Source organism: Protopterus annectens, chromosome 3.part1 (assembly GCF_019279795.1).
Source record: "Protopterus annectens isolate FY-2018-M chromosome 3.part1, PAN1.0, whole genome shotgun sequence".
NCBI classification, from domain to species: domain Eukaryota; kingdom Metazoa; phylum Chordata; order Ceratodontiformes; family Protopteridae; genus Protopterus; species Protopterus annectens.
Genome location: NC_056732.1, coordinates 536,896,116 through 536,915,129, shown reverse-complemented (window position 1 = coordinate 536,915,129; position 19,014 = coordinate 536,896,116).

Here is a 19,014-nt window from a genome sequence, read left to right as displayed (position 1 = left end):
CTAATCCAATTGCTAAGATCTTAGAAAAACTAACAACCAAATTCTAAACTATATACAAATGTGTGATATGCTTGGACTATACTTCTCTTATCAATGTGGTCCCAGAAAAGAATATAATGTTCTTTGTACACATTATTGTTTTACTAGGGAGTTCTATAGCAATATGGAGAAAAAGGCTTACTAGCAGGGCCTATTTTTACAGATCTTAAAAGAGCATTTGAGACAGTCAATCATGAACTGCTTCAACAGAAATTATAATGATGTGGATTTTCCACTGAAATATGCCTTTGGTTTGTAGACTACTTAAGGGCTAGATCTTTTGTGGTTGCTGATGGTGGTTTGCAGATACAAAGACACACTCTTATGTCAAATGCATCACAGAGATGTATCCTAAGAATACTCCTCGTCTCCTCTCCATGTCTCTGTCTTTATTATTCATCTTCCTTGGGAAATACAAAACCTGAACTGCTCACTATATGCAGATCATTTTGTAATTACAAGACCTGATAAGTCTTCTTGTCATATTAACACAACTCTTAAAAACAATCTAGCGCTTGAATGGAACTGGCTGCATAAGAACCAGCTGTGCTTAAATACTAAAAAATCAGAAGTTATACTCCTTGGAAAACTCAGAGGTTGACCAGGTCTAATCTCTTAAGGTTAACAGACCAACAGAAGGTCTGTTAGTAGTATTTCACCAGAAATACCTAAGAGTTACCTTAGATCAAAGCCTGACTTTTTATCCAATACAAAAAAAAAAAAAATACTGCAGTTGATGATAGCCAATAAATCTCTCATATATGTACTAGTGAAGTGAGACATGCTATATGAATTAATTTCCTACTGTCAATATTGAAATATGCCTCATCAATCATTTATTTGCTATTCTCGTAGCACACACATCTCTTATGCAAAAAGTTAAGAATACAGTTTTTAAGATTTACCTTTCTAAGCCCTAGTATGGAAAAACACTGTATTAGACAAAAGCAAACTTATCAGTAAACAACACAGCTGCCTTCTTATTAAATAAACTCACTATTAAACTAATTCACAAAGGTTACTGCCATCCTTTTAATAATAAAATCCATGCTTCCTAAGCTATGGGTTTTATTATGACTTTTTCAATAAACTAATTCACAAAAAGAGCATATCAAAAAAGCTAATGGAGCAAATATCTGGCAGTGGAAGCCAGCTCATGGATGGCCCTTACACCACATTTATCAATGCCTGTGGCATTTCTTTTCTCTCCCATTACTCATGTTGTAAGCACCACTATTAAGATATGACTTTTTTCATGAACATAGGAAATCAGCTTCTATTCCCCCATTACCTAAAGAGGTCTAATGAATTCCACGCAGTCTTAAAGATCAACTTCCACTTTGTAAACATTACAATTTTGCCCACGTTACAAGGAGTGATTAATTTGTGCATAGACCAGCTGTGCAATGATGAAGAGTTCACTGAATACACATATTGCTCATAGAAGGTCACTGGACACTACTCTGCTAATAACACTGAACAGGTCAAAAAGCTTACATGTTTTATTTAAAGTATCTGTGCAGCCTAATAAAATGCAATGTTACTGAGGTGGTGGTGCTGCGGTAGCATTGTTGCCTCACAGTAAGACATTGTCCTGTTCGATTCTCAGCTAAAGTGTCTTCTGTGTGGAGACATGCGTGAATGGGTGTACCTTCATTGAAGGTTGTACGTCAGGGCTGGCAACTCAGTACGTAAAAATCTGCTGCCAATCATTAGAGGACCGGAGTTCCACCGTGGCGACTCCTAACTGGGAAAAGCCGAAAGATACAACAACTGTAGAACAAGGATGTCTGCAGGTGCATGGACACTTTTTACTTTTCTTGTAAAGAAACATATAAAATGCAACCAAGAATGGCCTTTGGCACAACTTGTGGAAATGCCAATATATGACCACATGATCTGTCAAAGTAATGTGAAGCACATGAGTATAAAACATATCTGGGCTGCGTAGCAGTACCTATTGCATCCAGTAAATTTGGTGCACATCATGACATCATACCCTATTCTGAATGAAGATGCCACAAAATAGTATAGCACACTGAAAAGAAGTGTCATCTTTGTGAAATCACATATCAAACATATGTCTTTGATGTATGATATGTGTCAGTCCAGATCCAAATGTACACACAGACTGGAAAAATGGCAGTCATGATATAACTGATAGGTGTGTCCTATAATGGTACCACATATGCCATGCAATATGCCATGAACTTGTAAGAAAGAATAAAGGAAGCAATATTTGGTATACAATCAAATATTAGTTTAAGTGAGCAGCCTATTGACAGCAGTAGTGCTTAAATACCTAATACAGTACACTGCAAATAGGCAACAGTGATAGTAAGGATGTAATGAGATGAGTGTGCAAACGTGGGCTTGTGGGGTCTTCCTCAGATTGTGGTAAACAAAACCATAGTGAAATCTAATACATGTATACACCTGCACAACAGTAACACACCAGGTCAGTCATGGTTGCATGGGATTCTAGTTCTCATGCTGCCTCTGCAACAATAGGTGTGAAACACAGGAAAAAGAAAAAAGGCAATTGCAGGGTCCCAAAGGCCCCAATAATAATTCACCGATGATTAATATGCCATCATCCTGAAGGGAAGTGGGAAGAAGAATGACTGTAGAGCGTGTAGAGAGACAATTCTGAGTTATTTCTTCTTATTTTTGTGTACTTTCTAAAATTCTGTCTTCTGAAATACATCTGGAAGGATTATAAGCTGCTTTGCCATGTTTAGTTTATTAGCTATTTTCCTGTGTACTTTATAATGCTCTTCATTCTGCCTTCGCTGCTTTTAATACTTGATAATACCAGGATTCCAGTTTGACCCTAACCACAGATCTTGTTTATTTGAACAGTCTGAATTCTAATCTGAGAAGGATATTTCTGAAAAATGAAATTGGCTTGACATTCTTCGTCTCGCTCATTGACATAAAATGCATCATTCTGTTAAGTCTGGATTTAAAAGTAAATGTGCTCCCTGAGTGAGAAGTGCATTTTGCATCTTTATTCAAGCAGCAGATTCTTAATTTCTCTGCAGATGTGTTCATATTTTATGTTTGTTTCCAAGAATTGTGTAGGTGTAACACAATACTTCATAAGCAACCTATTAGTAAAGGAAAATGGATACCATATGTTTACAGTTTTATGTGTCAAAACTAATTTCACAGCAAGTTAATTTAAACAGGAAGATAAATCTATGACTGTGTAATTTAATTAGTCATATAATATAATGCTCAATTGCTTAAATTTGCTGCTTAAGTGTTTACATTTCAGTTTTAATTTATATTTTTATACTTTGTTTTGCAACTCAGACTTCCTTTCCTACTATTTTTCTTGTGCAAAAGTCTTTAGGAAGGTTGGAGTTAGATGCCTTTAAAACTGCAGTTTGTACTAATAACGTTTTATTTTTTTACCCTTTGGTTTGGATAAAACAGTTAAGGCCTGACATTTATGTTGCTTTTATCTTTCTGTTTACATTAAGATCTGCTCACCTCATGGGACTGTTTCTTATTTGCTGGTGGAGTTTGTTACTAGTCATTCCAGTTTTCAGCCATGTATTTTTTTTTTGGGGAGGTGGTTATCTCTCTTTCTAAAGATAACAAATATTTATTCACCAGTTTTTTTCTTTCTTTTTTTTTGCTCGTTGTTTAATACAATATGTTTTGACTGCACTCACCCACTGCAACAGAACGGATTTCGTATTTGGGATACTAGTGGGCTGAGTCTGATTAGTAAACCAGACATGAAAAAGGAACAGTTGCCTTTTCCTAGGACTGCATCAAAGCACCACAGCACAAGAGAAGCAACCTTAGTAATAGAGCGGGTGAGGTGTGTGTGTGTGTGTGTGTGTGTGTGTGTGTGTGTGTGTGTGTGTGTGTGTGTGTGTGTGTGTGTGTGTGTGTCTCATCCAGTTTAGCATCTCTGTCATGCTATGAAGGTAATGATAAGAAGAAGTAGGGCCTAAAGTGACCCCTTTCTACTTGTAGTATGAGGTTAAGGGTTAGAGGCTGCCACCCAAGTCTCAACCCAAATGTGATGGAATAGAAGCACAGACAACTAGTGACTCTCCAAATATAAAGTCATTAAATTGGCTGACCAAAAATAAAACAAAAATATCTGAATAACTGCCATCTAAAATGCGTAACAAAATCTGTTACCCTGGCCAGTTTGAAATATTTTGAATATTTTGCCCAAAACACCTTGACACAGAAGCCACAACAAATTATGCCATTGCAGCCAGTTTATTGACAAAATCCACACCTTTGAGAAATAAACAGTTAATACTGAAACTTCCATTGTTTTATTAAAATGCATAAAACTTAACATCCAGTTTATTGGCCAAAATCCACACCTATGAGTAATAAACACTTAATATTGAAACATCCATTGTTTTATTAAAACACATAAAACATAACATCACAGACTGCTCACCCTCAATAAACACAAGCAGAGTTACCCCCCCCTTCCTCTCAAACTTCATTAAGTTACCCCATTCAGTAGTTTGGTCTGGTATGGTAATACACATGCCAAAAGAAAGCTTCTACACTTGCCAAGCAATTTTACTTCACCACAACCCTACCCATATGACCTCACTTCCTCCTTCTTTACATTATCTGCCTTAACCCCTTCTTCTCCTAGCCTTGTCTTTTAGCAAAAAAACATCTCTTAATCCCTTTTATCTAACCTTTCCCATAACTAATTTACTTCCCCCCACCCCACTTCAACCTCAAGGTGTCTTTGGACAAATCGGCTTGTGCCCAAACTATATATGTAGAATAATTATAGAGTTAGTTCTGCAACTGCACTTGAACTAGGGTTAAAATAATTTTCATAACAGATCATTGCCAGCTTATGTGTTCAAAAACAGATCCCAAAAAGCCTCAACTGAAGACTTATAAGTTACTGTTTTCAAAGCAATACTTCAGTTTGTGCTCATTTGCCTTTCTAGTCACTTGTGCTAATATTCTTTCTGATCATGATTCTGCCATCTTGTTCTCCTCAGTTTCAGTTCTGGGTGACTTTACATTAAGAAGCTAATCGAGCTAAAGATGCTTATGAAGTCAGTTAGTAGCTTTACTTATTATTATGCACTTACCTAGAGTGAATTCCAATTATATAGGCTAATCCTGTAAAATGCAGAAAGTTCTTTTGAGTTGCATTGTAGTGGTATACTAGAATTGACATTTGTTGGACAACTTTGAATTTTATTTGGATTATCAAAAAGTGCAATGTTTATAAATTGGGTTTAAAAAGGATGTGAGAGTTAAGGTGAATTACATGAAGAACCTGGGGAAGGACCAGAGAAATGATGGGTGGTGCAAAATAGGTATGCCACCTAAAGCACCAAACTCCCTTATTACCGCTATGAGGTAAACGTGTTCAAAATAAACAGCTTCTTTGTAACTAAATGCTTAAAATCTGAAATTGCAGCCTGACTCTTTAGGACAGAGGAATAAAGCTCTCATTCTGACCCAGATGACCCTAGTTTGATTAGTAGCATGAGTACTGGATGAGCTGTGGAAAGGATGCTAAGAGTAAGTGGCAAATGCCAACATAACCACTGTGTGAGGATGTATTCATGGTCCAGTGGATGTTTTACTGTATTCAAGTGGACAATTGTAGGTAAAACATTAACAGTAGACATGGGCTTGGCATACTAAGCGGCTGATAGCATGCCTCATTAGCACATGCATGGGTCACTCACATGTAAGGGGCAGGAACAGTAAGCCCTAGCAGTGAGACATATACCAACATCTGCCACCAAGTGGTGGGGTTGTTAGGGCCTAATAAATAAAGCCTGGGGGCTGCATAAATGACAACCTCTGTCATCAATATGTACACTATAAGACATGCATGTTCTCATTCATCAAGGGGTAGTGATAGCAGGTAGCAGGAGTGCAAAAAGCATACAAAAAAGAAAAAAATATATACCCACATGTCCTGTATATTAATATATACATTGAATTAATGATATATATTTTTATAAAATATACAGATTTGTCTCTTTAATTACTACATGCCAGTGAAAATACAATGCCTTTTAAAGTAAATATTATGCTAGACAATTGCATATCTTAATGAATTCCACATTATTCTTAAAGCTAAATACCCCTAATTTGCTATGTCATTTAAAACCGCATAATTTCCAGTTTAATTTAGTGGAGGCTACTTTTCCCACCAACAGTAAGTGTTGGATGAATAACTGCAAAAAGTTTTATGGCTATCTGATGAAGACAACATGTATGTCAATAGTTACATGGGAAACATCTCTAACTGGGCCAAAGACAATGGTCTACTTTTTAATACAAACAAGTGCTATGTTATGTTATTTTCGCAAAACTGTGATAAAGCACCCATTGATACTTGATTACGGAATACTATCAGAAGATAATGATATATCAGACTTAGGGATTATTATCATATATAATTAACTTTTGATCAACATGTTAGTGTTATCAAGATTAAAGCTCAGAGACAAATGGGTTGTACGTTAAACAGCATATCACTACTTGATGCTAAAACATGACTGTATTGTATAAAACATATTATCGTACCACTGCTAGGATATAATAACTGTATGTGCTTGTATAATAGGATTTAGCTTAATAAACTGGAGCAAGTTCAAAGAAGTTGTCCCGGTCTACTACAAAATATTGAATACTTACATTATCAAATCCCATTTCATCAAACCTCACTTCATCGACTCTCATTATATCAAACTCCAGGAGCTATGAAAAGGAACCCCAGGAAAGGAAACATTTGGCCACCATGGTGAGCTTTTCTCTTCCTCCACTGTGGTGTGATCTTGGAGTTCATATATTTAGTTAGGGGGGTGTGGAGGGTGAAGGCCCCACTTGGAGGTTCTTTTTTGTTTTTGTTTGTTGTTTTGCCCTGTTGGTCAAGTGTGTCCTTTCCCGGGGTTTCTTTTTCGTAGTTCTAGGAGTTCGATATGATGACAGTTGATGAAGGGAGGTTCGATGAAATGAGATTCGATGAAGTAAGTATTTGTTAATTTGAAGTAAATCTGCTGTAGCAGACATATTCTATCTGTTAAAGATCTGCACTATAAGTATAGGTGCAAAAGATTTTTTTTGTATACTCTATATTACAGGTATTTTATTGAGAATGTGAGATTTTGCTTTTAATGCATAAAAATATGAGGTGAACTATGTTCTACTGAATTTAGAAATGAGTCTGAACAATCTTAGTCATATATATTCTAATCTAAATTTTAAATTGTTCTTAAATAGAACTTCATTAAGATTTACATTCATTATTCAAGCTATTCCTAAAATATGGGATACTATCCTCTGTAAATATAGGGATTCTGGAAATGTTATAATAGTTAAAGCACAATTAGATGCATGGATGGGTGACAGTGTTTATGATTCCAATGTTTTGGCATCAGTGCACTAAACAGCTTTTAGCCTAAACAATGGAAACTAGAACTCAGAACTTACATGTTAATCTTTATGGGAAAGTTGGAAATGATAAAACCACAAAATATATCCACTCTAAGGACCCAAATAAGGGTATGAGACAGCAACCAGCTGAGTAGTAAAAAACCACTGGTATATACAAGATAAAAACTCCGGAATCACTTGTTTGTATCAAAGGATTTAATATAACGCTTTTCCAAAAGGACATACGTTTTCGAACATCTTCATCAGAAATACATTCAAGTATGAACAATGGTGCTTATATAAAACAAAATGAAAGTGAATAATTGAATAATTTGAATCAATTAATTAAGTTAAATATTTAAAACATTTTTTGTATATAACTGAAGTTAAAACATTTAAATATTTATTTCATCATACAAAAAACATAATGTAAAAAATTAAAACCATTCTGTATGAATTCATGAGCTAGTTAAATGCACAAAACATGTTAAAACAGATAATACACAGTATTTAAAAAATGTTGTATTTATTATTCAGTACTGCTTAAGATATACCAGTAATGTTGGTGAAGTCTTTGTCCCCCTCTAGTGACCAAAATTGACATTACAATTTGGCTGCTCTCAATTTTAATACAGGTGCTATAGAGAGCATGTCATTTAAACCAGGTTCCCTAGTAGCATCCAAAACTATCTGCCAATATAATTCCCTGTATTCTAATTTTGTTTCCCACATGCCACCCCTGATTTCTTTGGGCACAATTTCAAGAACAAAAAAGAGAAAGGTGGAATTAGTACATTTTTGTGAATGTCGGAATAATGCATTATTAATATTCCCCTTTCTGATTTCATAATTGTGTTCATAGATTCTAGCTTTTAATTTTCTTTCCGTTTTTCCAACATAGAACGAAGAACAGGAGTGGCATGTGGCAATATACACTACTCCTTGGGTGTTACAATTGGCAAAGGCATTACTGGTGATAGTTTTGTTATGACGAGGATAGTAAGTGATGAACCTGTTTGAATATGTTGGCACTGTGAGCAAGAACCACACTTAAAAGTTCCCTTTTTGTGGTTTTGAAAATTAACAGTACCTGTTCCACCAAATTCAAAAATGTTTTTTAAATTGATGTCTCTTCTGTATACAAATTTGATAGGTTCATTTTTGAGATTTTCCAGGTCTGTAATTTCTTGGAATTTTACCCATTCCTTGTTTAAGACCCTTTTAAGAATAAAGGAATCCCCAGTATAGTCCATAACATATGCTGAAGAATAATTGTTTACTGTACTGGAGGAAACTTGGTCATTTGATATACCTGCTGACGCAGGTGGAATGTTATCATTGTTTTCGTCACACCCTAGAATAGGGGAAAATCTGTCCTTCCTACCTTCTAATACAGTATCATACACTTCATCACATAAAAAGGAGGGGTATCCCCTTTCCTTAAACATGTCAATGATGAACCTACTGTCTAATAAATAATCTGCATCATCAGAGGTCATCCTACTAGATCTAATTAGTTGACCTTTTAAAATATTCTTCTTCTGTCCAAACGGGTGACCGCTGGAAAAATGAAGGTAGGAATTGGAAAACGTCTGTTTTCTATATATCCTGGAAATAAATTGATTGTCCCCTTTTCTTAATAGTATATCTAAATAATTGCATTCATCATAACTGATGGTGTGGGTAAAGTTCAAAAAATTGGTAGTCGTTTTAATATATTCCAAGAATTTGTAAAACCTATCAAGGGTATCAGTCCAAAAAATAATAATATCATCAAGGTACCGTTTATATAAAACCCAAGAATTACTAAATTCACAGGAATTAATGTATTCTGTTTCCCACCAGGAAAGAACAATATTGGCGTAGGTTGGGGAGCATTTTGCCCCCATTGCCACTCCTTTTTCCTGCTTGTAAAATTCACCCTGGTAAAACATGAAATTGTTTCTTAAAACAGTTTCCATTAAAACTAAACAAGTCCTAAAGGTGTCATTGTTTAACTCTCCATGATGCAACATACATTCCTCAAGCCAAGCAAGCCCGGTATCATGGGGTATGCTACCAAAAAGATCAACAATGTCTAAAGTAATGAAAATTATATCTTGAGAAAACAAGTTAGACCTAATCTGTCTCAAAAAATCCCAAGAATCTTTAAGCACAGTGGCACCTTTGTTTGATAAACCTTTTAATTTGACATCCACATACTTGGCTAATGGGGTTGTAATAGAACCCTCAGATGCCACTATAAGCCGCAGTGGTGGATCACAAGGGTCCTTGTGGACCTTGGGGATCCCAAAAACTGAAGGTACCCTTGGGTATTGATTGTAAAGATAGTTGAAGGTATCCAAGTCAATACTTCCTTCCATTAAAAGGTCATTAAGTATAATATAAATTTTACTTTTGGAAATGTTAATCTCATTCAAGGAAGATTTAGAGTATTGAGAAGCTTCATTTAAACACTGTTTCATTTTGGATTCATATAAAATGTGATGGAATAGAAGCACAGACAACTAGTGACTCTCAAATATAAAGTCATTAAATTGGCTGACCAAAAATAAAACAAAAATATCTGAATAACTGCCATCTAAAATGCGTAACAAAATCTGTTACCCTAGCCAGTTTGAAATATTTTGAATATTTTGCCCAAAACACCTTGACACAGAAGCCACAACAAATTATGCCATTGCAGCCAGTTTATTGACAAAATCCACACCTTTGAGAAATAAACAGTTAATACTGAAACTTCCATTGTTTTATTAAAATGCATAAAACTTAACATCCAGTTTATTGGCCAAAATCCACACCTATGAGTAATAAACACTTAATATTGAAACATCCATTGTTTTATTAAAACACATAAAACATAACATCACAGACTGCTCACCCTCAATAAACACAAGCAGAGTTACCCCCCCTTCCTCTCAAACTTCATTAAGTTACCCCATTCAGTAGTTTGGTCTGGTATGGTAATACACATGCAAGAAAGCTTCTACACTTGCCAAGCAATTTTACTTCACCACAACCCTACCCATATGACCTCACTTCCTCCTTCTTTACATTATCTGCCTTAACCCCTTCTTCTCCTAGCCTTGTCTTTTAGCAAAAACCCATCTCTTAATCCCTTTTATCTAACCTTTCCCATAACTAATTTACTTCCCCCCACCCCACTTCAACCTCAAGGTGTCTTTGGACAAATCGGCTTGTGCCCAAACTATATATGTAGAATAATTATAGAGTTAGTTCTGCAACTGCACTTGAACTAGGGTTAAAATAATTTTCATAACAGATCATTGCCAGTTTATGTGTTCAAAAACAGATCCCAAAAAGCCTCAACTGAAGACTTATAAGTTACTGTTTTCAAAGCAATACTTCAGTTTGTGCTCATTTGCCTTTCTAGTCACTTGTGCTAATATTCTTTCTGATCATGATTCTGCCATCTCGTTCTCCTCAGTTTCAGTTCTGGGTGACTTTACATTAAGAAGCTAATCGAGCTAAAGATGCTTATGAAGTCAGTTAGTAGCTTTACTTATTATTATGCACTTACCTAGAGTGAATTCCAATTATATAGGCTAATCCTGTAAAATGCAGAAAGTTCTTTTGAGTTGCATTGTAGTGGTATACTAGAATTGACATTTGTTGGACAACTTTGAATTTTATTTGGATTATCAAAAAGTGCAATGTTTATAAATTGGGTTTAAAAAGGATGTGAGAGTTAAGGTGAATTACATGAAGAACCTGGGGAAGGACCAGAGAAATTATGGGTGGTGCAAAATAGGTATGCCACCTAAAGCACCAAACTCCCTTATTACCGCTATGAGGTAAACGTGTTCAAAATAAACAGCTTCTTTGTAACTAAATGCTTAAAATCTGAAATTGCAGCCTGACTCTTTAGGACAGAGGAATAAAGCTCTCATTCTGACCCAGATGACCCTAGTTTGATTAGTAGCATGAGTACTGGATGAGCTGTGGAAAGGATGCTAAGAGTAAGTGGCAAATGCCAACATAACCACTGTGTGAGGATGTATTCATGGTCCAGTGAATGTTTTACTGTATTCAAGTGGACAATTGTAGGTAAAACATTAACAGTAGACATGGGCTTGGCATACTAAGCGGCTGATAGCATGCCTCATTAGCACATGCATGGGTCACTCACATGTAAGGGGCAGGAACAGTAAGCCCTAGCAGTGAGACATATACCAACATCTGCCACCAAGTGGTGGGGTTGTTAGGGCCTAATAAATAAAGCCTGGGGGCTGCATAAATGACAACCTCTGTCATCAATATGTACACTATAAGACATGCATGTTCTCATTCATCAAGGGGTAGTGATAGCAGGTAGCAGGAGTGCAAAAAGCATACAAAAAAGAAAAAAATATATACCCACATGTCCTGTATATTAATATATACATTGAATTAATGATATATATTTTTATAAAATATACAGATTTGTCTCTTTAATTACTACATGCCAGTGAAAATACAATGCCTTTTAAAGTAAATATTATGCTAGACAATTGCATATCTTAATGAATTCCACATTATTCTTAAAGCTAAATACCCCTAATTTGCTATGTCATTTAAAACCGCATAATTTCCAGTTTAATTTAGTGGAGGCTACTTTTCCCACCAACAGTAAGTGTTGGATGAATAACTGCAAAAAGTTTTATGGCTATCTGATGAAGACAACATGTATGTCAATAGTTACATGGGAAACATCTCTAACTGCCCCAAAGACAATGGTCTACTTTTTAATACAAACAAGTGCTATGTTATGTTATTTTGGCAAAACTGTGATAAAGCACCCATTGATACTTGATTACGGAATACTATCAGAAGATAATGATATATCAGACTTAGGGATTATTATCATATATAATTAACTTTTGATCAACATGTTAGTGTTATCAAGATTAAAGCTCAGAGACAAATGGGTTGTACGTTAAACAGCATATCACTACTTGATGCTAAAACATGACTGTATTGTATAAAACATATTATCGTACCACTGCTAGGATATAATAACTGTATGTGCTTGTATAATAGGATTTAGCTTAATAAACTGGAGCAAGTTCAAAGAAGTTGTACCGGTCTACTTCAAAATATTGAATACTTACATTATCAAATCCCATTTCATCAAACCTCACTTCATCGACTCTCATTATATCAAACTCCAGGAGCTATGAAAAGGAACCCCAGGAAAGGAAACATTTGGCCACCATGGTGAGCTTTTCTCTTCCTCCACTGTGGTGTGATCTTGGAGTTCATATATTTAGTTAGGGGGGTGTGGAGGGTGAAGGCCCCACTTGGAGGTTCTTTTTTGTTTTTGTTTGTTGTTTTGCCCTGTTGGTCAAGTGTGTCCTTTCCCGGGGTTTCTTTTTCATAGTTCTAGGAGTTCAATATGATGACAGTTAATGAAGTGAGGTTCGATGAAATGAGATTCGATGAAGTAAGTATTTGTTAATTTGAAGTAAATCTGCTGTAGCAGACATATTCTATCTGTTAAAGATCTGCACTATAAGTAAAGGTGCAAAAGGTTTTTTTTGTATACTCTATATTACAGGTATTTTATTGAGAATGTGAGATTTTGCTTTTAATGCATAAAAAGATGAGGTGAACTATGTTCTACTGAATTTAGAAATGAGTCTGAACAATCTTAGTCATATATATTCTAATCTAAATTTTAAATTGTTCTTAAATAGAACTTCATTAAGATTTAAATTCATTATTCAAGCTATTCCTAAAATATGGGATACTATCCTCTGTAAATATAGGGATTCTGGAAATGTTATAATATTTAAAGCACAATTAGATGCATGGATGGGTGACAGTGTTTATGATTCCAATGTTTTGGCATCAGTGCACTAAACAGCTTTTATCCTAAACAATGGAAACTAGAACTCAGGAACTTACATGTTAATCTTTATGGGAAAGTTGGAAATGATACTAATGGTACTAGCATCAATGATACTAATGATACTAGCAACAATAATACTAATGATACTAGCAACAATGATACTAATGATACTAGCAACAATAATACTAATGATACTAGCAACAATGATACTAATGATACTAGCAACAGATACTAGCAACAATAATACTAATGATACTAGCAACAATGATATTAATGATACTAGCAACAATGATACTAATGATACTAGCAACAATGATACTAATGATACTAGCAACAAAATAATTTATTTCAACAGCATTGTCTTTTTAGAGAAATTACACAATTGATTTACTTTTACTGTGAGCTAGAGCAAAATAACCCTTATTTTCTTGGATTAGAGTAATTCAGCAAAATCTATGGCACCTGAACTGTGCAGTGCAATAGATATTTATGTTATTCACAAAGTAGATGTACAATTAGTTGTCTTCCTGTTAAATAAATTATTTTGTTGATAATATGAAATCAATGGTATCACAAAAATTAGTTTAATTTTCATATACTATTGGGAATTATTATTGCATTTTAAGATAAAATGTCCCCAATAAATAGATTTTGTGAGACAAGCTAGATTCTATATGTACTGCAGGAGACCTTCATTCATTGTCTACTTGCTGGGAGCTTCCCCTTCTAAATAAATAAAGTTATCACTCAGACATGGACAGGTTCTGCATATCTGTCAGAATGCACTATGCACTTTATTTTGCATTTCTTACTCACTTACCTCTGTGTTCCTTTTTGTGTCTGGTATGAGTAAAAGAGTGCTAAAACTGTATTTGTATCCTTGTAGCCTAAACAGCAATCAGTCTGGAATAATAATATACTATACAGAAGGTATGTTCATTTAAATAGTCATATGTAACCATCCACACTTCATCACCAGGATATTGTTGTTACTTGGAGTTAATGGTTTAGGTCCTGCCTATCTTCTTCACTTAATCCTATAAGACCTCACTGCCTTGAAGAAATCTGAAGATAACATGCCAAGACACCTTCCTCAATGGACACTGAACTCACAATGTCTGACTACCTATGTCAAGAAAACTCTTTGCATTCATGATGCCTTCTTCTTTTCTCTTACTCCCTTTTCACTGAACTCTGCATGGACTCATGCTGTATTCTAAACTATACTTGCCTCACTGAAGTTATTTCCTAATTAGGCATCTGGTCAGATGCTCCTTCATTAGGATTCTCCATAAAGCTTTCTCTCTTCTCTCTTGATGTGAGTGGTAAACCTGAGCAAATGTTTCCTTCCTCTTTGCAGTACTGTCTATCACCTTCCCACTCCATAAATTCCTGCTTTGATTCTAGTTGCCCTGATGTATCATTCCTATCTGCAACCAACTTTGTAGTATGCTACAGAACAATAGAATCTTTTCTTTCCATGGTCTGTAACTCACTGACCTGGGACCAGGCTTCCTGCAGGGAACTGTCTCTACTTCTCTGGCCTGGTCCTTCACAAGTACCACCATGGCTGTCATGTGCACCATCCAGGACAACAGAAAAGCTGCTGCATTTTTGACCTGACTTCTGTAAGGTCTATTCATCTTCTTTAAAGATCTCTGGTTAAATCCTGACAAACTTTCAAATCCTCTCTTGTGAGCTGAAACACATAGCCATTCTTTAGCAGACAGTCCTATGCAGAATAAGAGTGCAACTTACAGACAACCTGTATAGGTTTAGCAAAGTCCTGTTTTTTTCTGCTCACTAAATGTGTTCAGTCGCTCTCAAGTTCAAGTAAGATGGGAACATTAGCTGAAACTGATGGTGGTTTTGAAAGAAGTTATAGACCTCCTGGTCACTGATTATTTCATAAATACTTGCCAGGCTGACATTTTCTCATTCACTTTTATTCTGAGGTGACCAAGCATTCTTTCCAAAATTTTCATACATGTATCCTAGTCCTGCATGACAGATGTTTGCTTTTAACAGTGAAATGTAAATGATCTACACGTTGAATAGAGAAACAAAGGTATTTCCTTTTGCCTCCCCCACCAAATCTGGTGGCTCTCTCTTTGTAGTGAAGCCACCTCAAGTATCTTTAACATTTTGCATTATCTGTCTGTCATTAAGACCATTGTTTTGGGCCTGGACCATTTGGCAAGACTGTCCCATTTCCATTCCTCTCCTTATTCACCACATAACTGCCTTTATTAATTAAATTCTAATGCTATAAAAGATAGAAAGACTGGGATGTCAGTGATGTTGCTAAATTAGGAAATAGTCATAAGACCTTGAACAATGCTCTTCTGAGGGTCACCAAATGATGCCTGGTTCAACCAATTGCATCTTTCAGCACATATGAACCGTCCTGACCATTGCTTTGGATGCCAGGAACTGGGACAATCCATGGTCGATGCATACTGAGCATGCACTGGCAAGCAGTTCTGGTGGTCTTACATGTATATTATGGCAAAAATCACGTTCACATACTTCTCTGGAGATATTGTCCTGTTTGTTTCTAGGACAAATCTAGGTAGATAACCCAGAACATGATGTGGTTGTCCTTGTACACCACATCCTTGGCTGACATTATTAAAGTAGCAGTACCATTGTTAAGTACTTCCACTCCCAGGCTAAATAAGTCCCTTGTGGAGACCAATCAGGAATCCTTTTTTTCTACCTTAAACCTAGCTATAGTTTCTTGTCTTTGATGTGCATACAAGATAACATGTGCATGTGAAGGACATTAATGATGATTCTTGTTATAGACAAAGCGTGCTTGATGTCTTAGGTGAGTTAGAGCTGCATGTTTGTTGTTCATTGTTTTATGCTCTGTATTGGTTTGGAATGGACACATGATACTCATATAAACATGGCATTTCTTTCTCATGTGTTCTAGTGTCATGTATGCATTAACCATGGTCTGCTGATGGGATACTTTAGGCTAGATTTTACTGTGACTGTAACTGTGACAAATTAGTATATAATCCCATACAATAGTGGCAATGTATAAATATGGGATTGACAGGGTTATAATCTCACATTCTGGACTGCTGCTACCAAATAACATGTAAAGTGTAGATCCAAGGGAGAGTTGGTTTGAACAGCATAAGGCAAATGCAAACTGATGGATGAGGTAGCAACCAGTACCTACAACAACCAAACAAGATTTTCATGGACCATTTTCAAGGTAGAGCTACAATTACTGGCTTACTTATCCACCATGTTCCCAGCATAATGACTCAATACTGTCTTACTAGCAGTAACTGAAACTTGTGTAGTATTACTTTACACACACACACACACACACACACACACACACACACACACACACACACACACACACACACACAGTTATTTTCAAGATGGGTTAATATCTGTTCAGTACTGTCTGCTTTCTGCTTTCATGCTTATATGGTGCCACCAGTCAAACCAGTCTGGCACAAGAACACAATCTTTATCCGTAAAAACAAGCAATCCCATCAACTATTTGTATGGTAGAAATGGCACTGAACAGTTACTCTTCAACAAACAAATGCCAATAGTTGAGATGTTACAGGTCTACATAAATATATATATTTATAAGTAAAGCATTAGCAACATGTTTTTGAAAAAAAATACAACCTTTATGAGAAAAAGTAAAAATAAGTAATACATTTCATAAATATGCAAGCAGATCTTCATTTGCACAAAGAAATGCAAATTAGTTGGGTTTTAACAAATAGTAATGGCATGTAGTAACTGCTCATCTGGTCCAGTTACTACCAGTAGCAAAAGAGTTTACTGAATTCTATCTATGTCTGACTTGGAAGAACAAACAGCAGTTGTGCTGTGTATCAGACAAGGAATGCTAGGCTTGAGATTCTCTGCCAGAACTGCAGTTCACCCAGCACACTGAAGCAAGGTTGTCATTGAATGTGACAGTTGCTTTCACTGATTAAAATAATCACTGGTTGTACATTTCTTGTGTTGTTTAATTTTGAATGCAAAGGTAATGCATTGTTTGATCTGGAATAACATTTCAAGGAACACCAAACTTTAGGCACTACAAATAAGTGCACATCTAAGATGCTAATTTCAGTTATTAACAGCTGTGCTGCATTTGTACTGATAGCATTTTACATCCTAAGCCTTTCTGAAGAAACAGTTACTGTTTTATGAAAAAATACATCTAGCTCAGTCAAATTTACACAAAGTACCAGTGATTTGCTAAATGTACCAGTAAACAATTTTGTGGTGGGAGGGGATTGGACTTTATGCCCATGCACTTCCTGATGTGAGGAGCTGTGCCTTCATACCCTTACTGCTTATGTATACCAAATCTGAAATCACTGAACATTAGAAAAGAAGGAATTCTCCAAGCTGCCATAACATTATACTTTGAATATTTTCCCTTTCATATCAGCAATTCTTCTGAGGATCAAAATTGCTGTCTTCAAAATTTTAGCAGGCACACATCATTTTCTGTTGCTTGAAGTCACACACTGTTGCTGTGCTTATGTCTGCCACAGTGTCCATTACCATCCTACTTTTGTACAAAATGGATGTATTCGCTATTTTTAGTGACCTTAATAGTGCTATTCTGGTTCCACATTTGCCTGCCGTGATGTACCATGTGTTGTATCTAGCAGCGTTTGAACCATGAAATCCCCTCCTCCTTCGTCTTTTCTTCATGTTCATGTTAGGTTGCATGGCAGATATAGACAACTACAGTGGCCATTATGTGAGTATAGGAAGAGCTCTTCCAGAGTTATCCAGGCACACAAAGTGTACTTTTGACTGGTTAGAGACATTCTCTACAATGATCTTTTTGTGCAAGTGGCTTGATATACCTTTCTTCAGTTATTGTCTAGAAGTCATGTTGGATTTAGTCATGGCTGCAGAGGGAAGCTAACATGATTACTGAGAGCAAAAGAGAGAGAGAGAATGAGACAGGAAAAGAGATAGCGACAGCTATAGAGAGCAATATCAGATGTCTGGCATGTTCTTTTATTGCTCTAAGTGCAGTGCTGGCCTTAGCAATTGTTGAGCCCAATTTTTACCACATTGGTGGAGAGCGGACTTCCTAACTTCTTTCAGTCAATGTGTTTCTACAAAGGCACAAAAATCTGATAAACTATCACAGAACACTCAATATTAATATCAGTAATAATAATAATAATAATAATAACAATAATAATAATGATAATAACAACAATGATAATAATAATAAAAATAATAATAACAATAATAATAATAATAATAATCAAAATCATCTCAAACCTCTCCTTAGAAATGACATTACTCATACAATCATTTCTTAATGTTTATTTTTATTTTTTTATTTATTCCTTTGCTTGCTAAACTGGGTAAGTGGATTCCTGCTCTCAAATAATTCCCAGACACTGACTGGGCTTAAGTGTCGCAATAAAGATTACAAGTAACTGCTACGCGGTATGTTTTGGTAGGAAGGAAGATATCAGAATGCCTTAAGGAAACATATACATGCATGTAGGGAGTTAATGCAAAACCCATACAAATTTTTCAGCTTTCTACAATGCACTTACCCCATAACTCCTCCCCAGTTCGGTTTGACTATTTCTTATCTGTCTCTTTTTCAGTTCGACCATTTCCTATCTGTCTGTTTCTTCTTGTCCTTCTCCTCCTTTTTGCATGCGAGTCTAAAGTTGTGGTGA